Raw genomic sequence first — 9,447 nt, 5'->3', positions numbered from 1 at the left:
CTCCGGTCTCTATATGAGGTGGCATTCTGGTTGGTGCCTAGCAAGCCTAGTCCAGACTCCCCAAAGCACCAAAACATGTAGTGGGCCACTCAGGCCCACGGGAGCACACTCATCAATGGAGACACTGGGTCAAAATAAATAAAAAAAGGGGAGATGTGGAGAGCCGCCTCCCGGGTCTGGCCTAGTGGACACGCTGCGGCCTGCTCTAGAGTTCCCCCTGCCCATCGAGTGAGTCAAGATGGCGCCCGCATCCTGTTTCCGCGTATGACGCACGCGCCCACCAACCCTGTCTTCCAATCACCTCTGTATACGTGGCACTAACCTATTGGGTTTGGGCACAGTATATAAGAGGTTACCTGGACGGGGTGGGTGGAGACGACCCATAGGGAGCCGTACCTGACGGCCGCATAGAGGTTGTTCCCCCGCGGGGTATTCTAGCCCGCGCGGAACCTGTTACAGAGAATGCAAGCTTAGCTCCAGTAAAGGTCTGTGCTCACAACTGCAGCGTGTCTCGAACCCGTGTCTGTCACTTGAGTCGGTTTGTCTGCGTCTGTCTCTCTCTCCCTCCTGTTCCCTCCGCCGGCCGGGGACCAGAAGCTGAGCGAGACGGCGCCGGACAAGCACCAGCAAGGAAACCTCAGGGTCCCTGGTGCAGTAAAGGGCTCCCTTAGTAGGAGTCATGGTGCCTGGGCTGAGCTGGTCAATGGAGAAGCCATCATGGCTTGAGACCAAGAGTGCCCAGCCCAAGAATGGCTGGAAGGGCCAGAGGTCCAGTGGCAAAAGGGATAAAATCTGAACCTCCCTAACCTGATGGCCACCTACTCATAGCTCCTGTGCTCATCAGGTGAGGATCCCCAGTGGCCAATGCTGCTCACATGCCCTGGAGGTCAGGTAAGGCCATGTAGTTCTTCAACAAGGGCTACCAGAAAACCATCTCCAGTATTCTTACATACTGTATTTGGGGAAGATCATGATAAGATGGTGATTGTGAAAGACATAGATATGTTTTCCATGTAGAATATCATCCATTTGTTGGAAAGATCCATATTAGTTATCTTCTTAACAAACCAATCCTTGGCCTTAGCCAGATAGCAAAAGAATTATAGAAATCTATAATAGAAGATTGCAAGCTCAAGAGCATGTTACAAAATAAATTGCTGTAGCAATCGCAGAAGACTTGAAACCTGCTGGACTTGGTGTGGTGGTTCAATCAATACACATGTGTATGATAATGCAAAAAGTACTGAAAATGTACAGCAAAACTTGGACCAGCATGATGTTGGGTGTGTTCTGGGAATAACCAAAGTCTCAGAAGGAGTTTCTAACTCTCATTAGGAACTGAATGGTTGTGCCTGCTATGTGGTTTGCAGATAATACTACCAGTAGCATTGTTTGGTCTTAATGGTTTGTACGTTGTATTTTCAATTGTTACAGATGTGAACTTTACTCCTTGTCACTGATTTTGCTTAAGATTTATTTAAAGCAAGTCAAAATAAAAACAACTTGTGATATTTACCATATCCCTTTTATGCAATAAGTTAAGTCATTTTAGCATCTTATTTATACAAAATGAAAAAGAAATTATTTGTAAGGTTTTCCCCTAACAGTGAGAAAACTTGTCTTCTGAAATAAAGGATAATGTTAACATAAACATTAATAAGGATATTATTCTGATGCAAAATATTCTTGACACAGTACTTGGATACTTAAGAAAAAATTATTTTTTAAAACACTTCATATTAAAAGCATATTAACTATCCATGTTAATAGAACAGAGAATTTAACTTCAGTTTTATATGAATATTCAGCTTGGTACAAAAGCTTTCCTTTTTTTGAAATATACAAAAAATAGACCTACTAAGTTTTGGTTAGTACTGATTATGACAGTTAGAATTTTTTCATAAATTCCTTCTTTATACTTCTCTACAATTATTTAGAATTTATAATAAAAAATGACATTAACAAATAAAATCTTTCTTTAATTTTTTTATTTTCTGTATTCATTTCACTTATAGTTTTTATTTATCTAGACTGAATATAATTAGACATAAATTTGATAATAAATTTAAATAGCCATTGAACTTGCATATTTTTTAATAGCAGTATTCATGAAAGGGAGAGAGGTATTATAAAATAATGAAGGAAGGGAATAAATTTATGCTTGAGCTTAGAACATAATCAGGTATCTATACACTTCATATTTAGAACACATAAATGATTATTTATAATATGTTTAAAATTTCTCAGTTCAATTTAGCTTAAATGTTATTTTCTTATTTAAAAGTCTTGCATCTGTCATTTCTATGAGAATTTAGATTATTTTTTATCTCTCTGTTTTTTAAATTCTTCAAGCATTTTTATCTCTTTATTGTGATTGTTTTATACCATGCTCTGGTTCAAGTATATTTTAATTAGAATATAAACTCTTTAAGCCAAGAATTAGTTTTTTTCTATTTATGAAAGCATTTATTAACAGAAATATTCTGATTGATATAAATGAATCTAGTATAAATTCAGCTTCTTTCACATACTGAGGTAAAAATGTCCAAGTAATCAAAAGCCAGATTCTTTGACATTTAATAAAGTTATTTAAAAATTTATTTTTGAAAATCATTTTTTTAATTAAAAAATGATTTTTAAATAAAAATTGTTATTTAAAAATTTAAAATCCATTTTTAAATAAGCTTCATCATTTAACAATTAAAATTATCAACACAACAGCTAATAAACATGCATTAAATACTTAACAAACCAAATATATTAGCTAATAATTAAACAGATGTGAAACACTTATCACTCTAATTTAGGAATGATTGGAGGATTCCTTAGCATTAAGGAAGTTTTATGAAGGGTAGACAGCTTAGAAGTATTTTTATGAAGGAGATGAAGTGATAAAGTAGCACAGAGAAGACAAATTTTTTATATTAATTTTTAAAAAAATATACAACAAACACAAACATCCTTAACTTATGATAATTCTGTTCTACATATATAATCAGTAATTTACAATATCATCATATAGTTGCATATTCATCATTATCATTTTTTAGAACATTGCATAAATTCAGAAAAAGAAATAAGACAAAAGAAAAAAATTCATGTATACCATACCCCTTACCCCTCCCTTTCATTGATCACTAATCTTTCTATCTAAATTTATTTTTAACATTTGTTCCCATTATTTATTTTTATTCTGTATGTTTTACTCATCTGTTTATAAGGTATATAAAAGGAGCATCAGACCCAAGATTTTCACAATCACATAGTCACATTGTGAAAGCTATATCATTATGCAATCCTCTTCAAGAAATGGCTACTGGGACTTCCTGGAAGATGGCGGCTTAGTAAGACGCGCGGATCTTAGTTTCTTCTCCAGGACACCTACTAGGGGAGTAGAAACGATACAGAAAGCGCCCAAAGCCACAACAGAGATAAAAAAGACAGCGTACCCCATCCTGGAACGGCTGGCTGGCTGAGAGAAGCAGCTCGGGTGAGATCGCTGAGGCACGCGGGCCTTACCGGGCGGGGTGGCAAGCGGCCGGAGTTACTCCCTTCCCCCTTCCCGGGCCGGCTGGGAGAATTGGAGAGGCGGTCCCCTGAAACCAAGGCGACTGGCGCCCACACCACGCGCAGCCCCCCGGACCAACTGAGAGAATTGGATCGGAAATCCCCAGCCCGCGGAGAACGGTGATGGGTGGGGGAGGCCCCTTCCAAACCCGTGACTCCCGGGGAACGTGCACTCTCTCGGGCGGGCCGCTGCCGCTGGCGCCCTCCCGCCACGCTTGTTGCCCAGGGCCGACTAGGAAATTCGGACGGGCTCTTTCCCTGGCTGCGGCGACCAGCAACCCTCCCTGCGTTCGGACCGAGGGCCGGCTCAAGCCGCTTCGGCTAGCGAACCCCCAGGACTGCGAGAGTTTTCCAAAGTTTAAGGTCCCACAGCACCTTTTACTGGTGGGACCCGCAGACAAACGGGTGCCACGAGCGCCACCTACTGGGCAGGATAAGAAAAACAGAACCCAGAGATTTCACAGAAAAATATTACAACCTTGCTGGGTCCAACACCAAGAGAAATCTGAATAAATGCCCAGATGCCAGCAGCAGAAGATAACTGTCCACGCTCAAAAGATTGAGAATATGGCTCAGTCAAAGGAACAAACCAATAGCTCAAATGAGACACAAGAGCTGAGACAACTAATGCTGAATATACGAACAGAAATGGAAAACCTCTTCAAAAATGAAATCGATAAATTGAGGGAGGACATGAAGAGGACATGGGCTGAACATAAAGAAGAAATAGAAAAACTGAAAAAACAAATCGCAGAACTTATGGAAGTGAAGGATAAAGTAGCAAACATAGAAAAAATAATGGATAGCTACAATGATAGATTTAAAGAGACAGAAGATAGAATTAGTGATTTGGAGGATGGAACATCTGAATTCCAAAAAGAAACAGAAACTATAGGGAAAAGAATGGAAAAATTTGAACAGGGTATCAGGGAACTCAAGGACAATATGAACCACACAAATATACGTGTTGTGGGTGTCCCAGAAGGAGAAGAGAAGGGAAAAGGAGGAGAAAAACTAATGGAAGAAATTTTCACTGAAAATTTCCCAACTCTTATGAAAGACCTAAAATTACAGATCCAAGAAGTGCAGCACACCCCAAAGAGATTAGACCCAAATAGGCGTTCTCCAAGACACTTACTAGTTAGAATGTCAGAGGTCAAAGAGAAAGAGAGGATCTTGAAAGCAGCAAGAGAAAAACAATCCATTACATACAAGGGAAACCCAATAAGACTTTGTGTAGATTTCTCAGCAGAAACCATGGAAGCTAGAAGACAGTGGGATGATATATTTAAAATACTAAAAGAGAAAAACTGCCAACCAAGACTCCTATATCCAGCAAAATTATACTTCAAAAATGAGGGAGAAATTAAAACATTCTCAGACAAAAAGTCACTGAAAGAATTTGTGACCAAGAGACCAGCTCTGCAAGAAATACTAAAGGGAGCACTAGAGTCAGATACAAAAAGACAGAAGAGAGAGATATGGAAAAGAGTGTAGAAAGAAGGAAAATCAGATATGATATATATAATACAAAAGGCAAAATGTTAGAGGAAAATATTATCCAAACAGTAATAACACTAAATGTCAATGGACTGAATTCCCCAATCAAAAGACATAGATTGGCAGAATGGATTAAAAAACAGGATCCTTCGATATGCTGTCTACAGGAAACACATCTTAGACCCAAAGATAAACATAGGTTGAAAGTGAAAGGTTGGGAAAAGATATTTCATGCAAATAACAACCAGAAAAGAGCAGGAGTGGCTATACTAATATCCAACAAATTAGACTTCAAATGTAAAACAGTTAAAAGAGACAAAGAAGGACACTATATACTAATAAAAGGAACAATTAAACAAGAAGACATAACAATCATAAATATTTACGCACCGAATCAGAATGCCCCAAAATACGTGAGGAATATACTGCAAACACTGAAAAGGGAAATAGACTCATATACCATAATAGTTGGAGACTTCAACTCACCACTCTCATCAAGGGACAGAACATCTAGACAGAGGATCAACAAAGAAATAGAGAATCTGAATATTACTATAAATGAACTAGACTTAATAGACATTTATAGGACATTACATCCCACAACAGCAGGATACACCTTTTTCTCAAGTGCTCATGGATCATTCTCAAAGATAGACCATATGCTGGGTCACAAAGCAAGTCTTAACAAATTTAAAAAGATTGAAATCTTACACAACACTTTCTCGGACCATAAAGGAATGATGTTGGAAATCAATAATAGGCAGAGTGCCAGAAAATTCACAAATACGTGGAGGCTCAACAACACACTCCTAAACAACGACTGGGTCAAAGAAGAAATTGCAAGAGAAATTAGCAAATACCTCGAGGCGAATGAAAATGAAAACACAACATATCAAAACTTATGGGACGCAGCAAAGGCAGTGCTAAGAGGGAAATTTATTGCTCTAAATGCCTATATCAGAAAAGAAGAAAAGGCAAAAATTCAGGAATTAACTATCCATTTGGAAGAACTGGAGAAAGAACAGCAAGCTAACCCCAAAGCAAGCAAAAGGAAAGAAATAACAAAGATTAGAGCACAAATAAATGAAATTGAAAACATGAAAACAATAGAGAAAATCAATAAGGCCAGAAGTTGGTTCTATGAGAAAATCAATAAGATTGATGGGCCCTTAGCAAGATTGACAAAAAGAAGAAGAGAGAGGATGCAAATAAATAAGATCAGAAATGGAAGAGGAGACATAACTACTGACCTCACAGAAATAAAGGAGGTAATAACAGGATACTATGAACAACTTTACGCTAATAAATACAACAATTTAGAGGAAATGGACGGGTTCCTGGAAAGACATGAACAACCAACTTTGACTCAAGAAGACATAGATGACCTCAACAAACCAATCACAAGTAAAGAAATTGAATTAGTCATTCAAAAGCTTCCTAAAAAGAAATGGCTACTGGAACACAGCTCTACATTTCCAGGCAGCTCCCTTCAGCCTCTCCATTACATCTTGACTAACAAGGTGGTATCTATTTAATGCATAAGAATAACCTCCAGGATTACCTCTCAACTCTGTTTGGAATCTGTCAGTCATTGACACATTATTCTGTCTCATTATGTCTCATTTCACTCTTGCCCCTTTTGGTCGAGAAGGTTTTCTCAATCCTTTGATGCTGAGTCTCAGCTCATTCTAGGGGTTTTCTTAATCCTTTGATGCTGAGTCTCAGCTCATTGTAGGATTTCTGTTCCACATTGCCAGGAAGGTCCACACCCCTGTGAGTCATGTCTCACATAGACATGGGGAGGGCAATGAGTTTGCTTGTTGTGTTGACTGGAGAGAGAGAGGCCACATCTGAGCAATAAAAGAAGTTCTCTTGGGGATAAGTCTTAGGCCTATAACAGTGTGAACCCTGTATTTTATTATTCCCACCTTTTAGCGGTGACATTAAAGTGAACTGCCAATAGTGTAAATTATACAGAAAACCATTGCCATTCAAATAACCTTAGTGTGCTGGAAAGGGGAAATTAAATGTATTTTGTTGGAACTGTATGATAATTTGAATCAAGAGTGCTGGAAATAGGGAAGGACTATGGTACTCTAAGGGAAAGGTAAATTTGTAGGGTCTGTTCTGCTCAACTGATGTTGCCATTGCCAACATAACTTGTTGAAGTGCACTCCAACTGTGATGACTGGCTCCCAGAAGGAGATGTACTTTAATAAAATTATCTAGGTCCCAGGAAACTCCTCTCCACCCCTAGCCAGTTCCCAAAGAACCAAACTTGGCCTGGTCATGTAAGCTAATTGGAATTTGGCCACTATTGTGTAAAGATAATGTATAAACTGTATGCAAGCAGTTAGAGGGAAGAAAAAGAAGGAGAAGGAGGGGAAGAGAGAAATAATCTTATCTGAGAGGAAAGGAGGATCTTTGTTTCAGGTGTTGGTGCTATTCTGCCTGTGATGCAACTATGTTTTATTTTTTAACAACCTTTTAATTATTTTCCTAATAAATTATTTTTATTATATGACTGAAGTCTGTGTTGTCTGTAAATCCAAGCCCATAAGGTAAGTGGTCGCAAACATCACATTGCCTTTCATGCAACACTTACATATACTATTTTTACCTCCTCAAACAAAAATGGTATATTACTGAGAGTACTTTAATTTATGTACATAGTAATTTATATTATATAATAATATAAAATGTTACTTTTTGAATTCTAAGTCCAATAGGTTCTATTTTAGTCATGTTTAAGCCAACAGTGATACTTTATTTTTTGCAAATTTATATTTTAAATATCAACTCTTAATTTTAGTCACTAATGGGAGATAGTGAGGTATCTGTGCTTCAGATTTTACTGTAGGTTAAAAAGGCACATTTCTACCTTCTATTCTTTTTAAATCCAAGTACAGGAAATTAGTTTCTGGAGCTGCTTACAAGTTTATTCTCATGTCAATATACAGGGATTTAGACATTGAAGTGTCCATGCCTTGATGAGAATATCACACCTTTTGGGTATAGGCACATTTGCCTTTTTTAAAAGGCATTATTTTATAAGACTTCATATAGACACTGCAAATAATAGTCTTCACAGTTTTACTTTTAGAAATTTCTTGGCAGCTTAGATTGTATGTTCCATTTACACATTTCAAAACATTTTTTTTTTGGTCTTACCAATATTTTCCTCAGTCCTTCCAGAAATTTTTTAAGTGTACATCATTTCTGGGTCTGAGAACCATCACTTTCACAAACATGAGAGAATGAAGGATGAAGTAACTGTAGAGACTGCTTTATGAGATGTCCAGTGTTTTAATCAAAGCTTATTGTTGATATCTGTGAAAATGCAACAGGAAGCCTATGACTAGTTTTCCATGTGGTCTATGTGAGTTTTGTTTTTAATGTAAACTCTGTACAGGTGATATAGGTATCTTAGTCCAGGAAGGTGTTGCCTTATTAATAAACATCTTAAAACTTCCATCACTGTGGCACTGTAGGTCAAATTAAGACAAAGCAACCCTCACCCCAATACACAGTAATTCCCTAGAGAAGTCTCTTATTTGTTTGACATCATGGTCTGCAAGTTTATCCCATTACCTAGAGAAGAACTAGCAATTATTGATTTAAGGTTGGTTGTGCTATATAAGTCTTATCTCTGACACTTTCATACTATTTGGTTTATGATGCAGTGAGATGGCTGAGGTACTTTCTGTTTTAATTATTTCCAATTTATAATATTACCTGGTTTTTCTGTACTTGGATTTTCTAAAGAATAGTGTTAGTGGATTTTGAATTCCTTTTTCAATCTTGTCTGGCATAATCATGATCTTACTTCACATTTAGACATTTAGAGGTAGAATTCTAAGCACTAAACTCATGCTTAGCATTTTAAAGTAAAAACAGGGGTACTTAGAGGGTCAAAGAAATTGTTAGCTGTACAGTCATGTCTCTGAGATCATTTGTACTTTTTAAAAACAACTCTTTGTTCTAACATTGTCTAGAAGTCTTTTCATAGAAGTCCAGACTGTTGTCGTACTAGTAAATGCAAAGTAATTACCCTTACTATTTCACTGTGGTCTGTAATTTGTCAAACTAACTTTTTCATATATGGAGTCAGTTTGGAGGGATTTTTAAGAATGTGATACATTTAAATGTGTCATTCAGTTAAATTGTTTGAATTTTATATATGTGTATGCATGTACCTGAAGTTGGTTCTATTTTAATTATTAAAGTGCTGTGACTGAAAAAATCAGCTCCTTTAGGTGGCAATAATAAAAATAGCTTGACAACTATAAAGTTAGATATTTCATTGACTAAGGATGGTAGAAAATGTATTTATGACCAATTTTTTTCACATTTACAAATTTCCATATTGAGGAATATTTA

The 9,447-nt window shown here is 37.1% G+C and overlaps 1 pseudogene; it reads left to right on the top strand.

Annotated features, from left to right (window-relative positions):
- Positions 1 to 679: 679 nt before the first annotated feature.
- On the top strand, positions 680 to 1,342 carry LOC143680436 (GTP cyclohydrolase 1 pseudogene; annotated as a pseudogene).
- The last annotated feature ends 8,105 nt before the right edge of the window (positions 1,343 to 9,447 follow it).

This window comes from Tamandua tetradactyla, chromosome 4 (assembly GCF_023851605.1).
Source record: "Tamandua tetradactyla isolate mTamTet1 chromosome 4, mTamTet1.pri, whole genome shotgun sequence".
NCBI classification, from domain to species: Eukaryota; Metazoa; Chordata; class Mammalia; order Pilosa; family Myrmecophagidae; genus Tamandua; species Tamandua tetradactyla.
The sequence above is the reverse complement of the archived record's forward strand: the minus strand, read 5'-3'. Positions and strand labels throughout refer to the sequence as shown.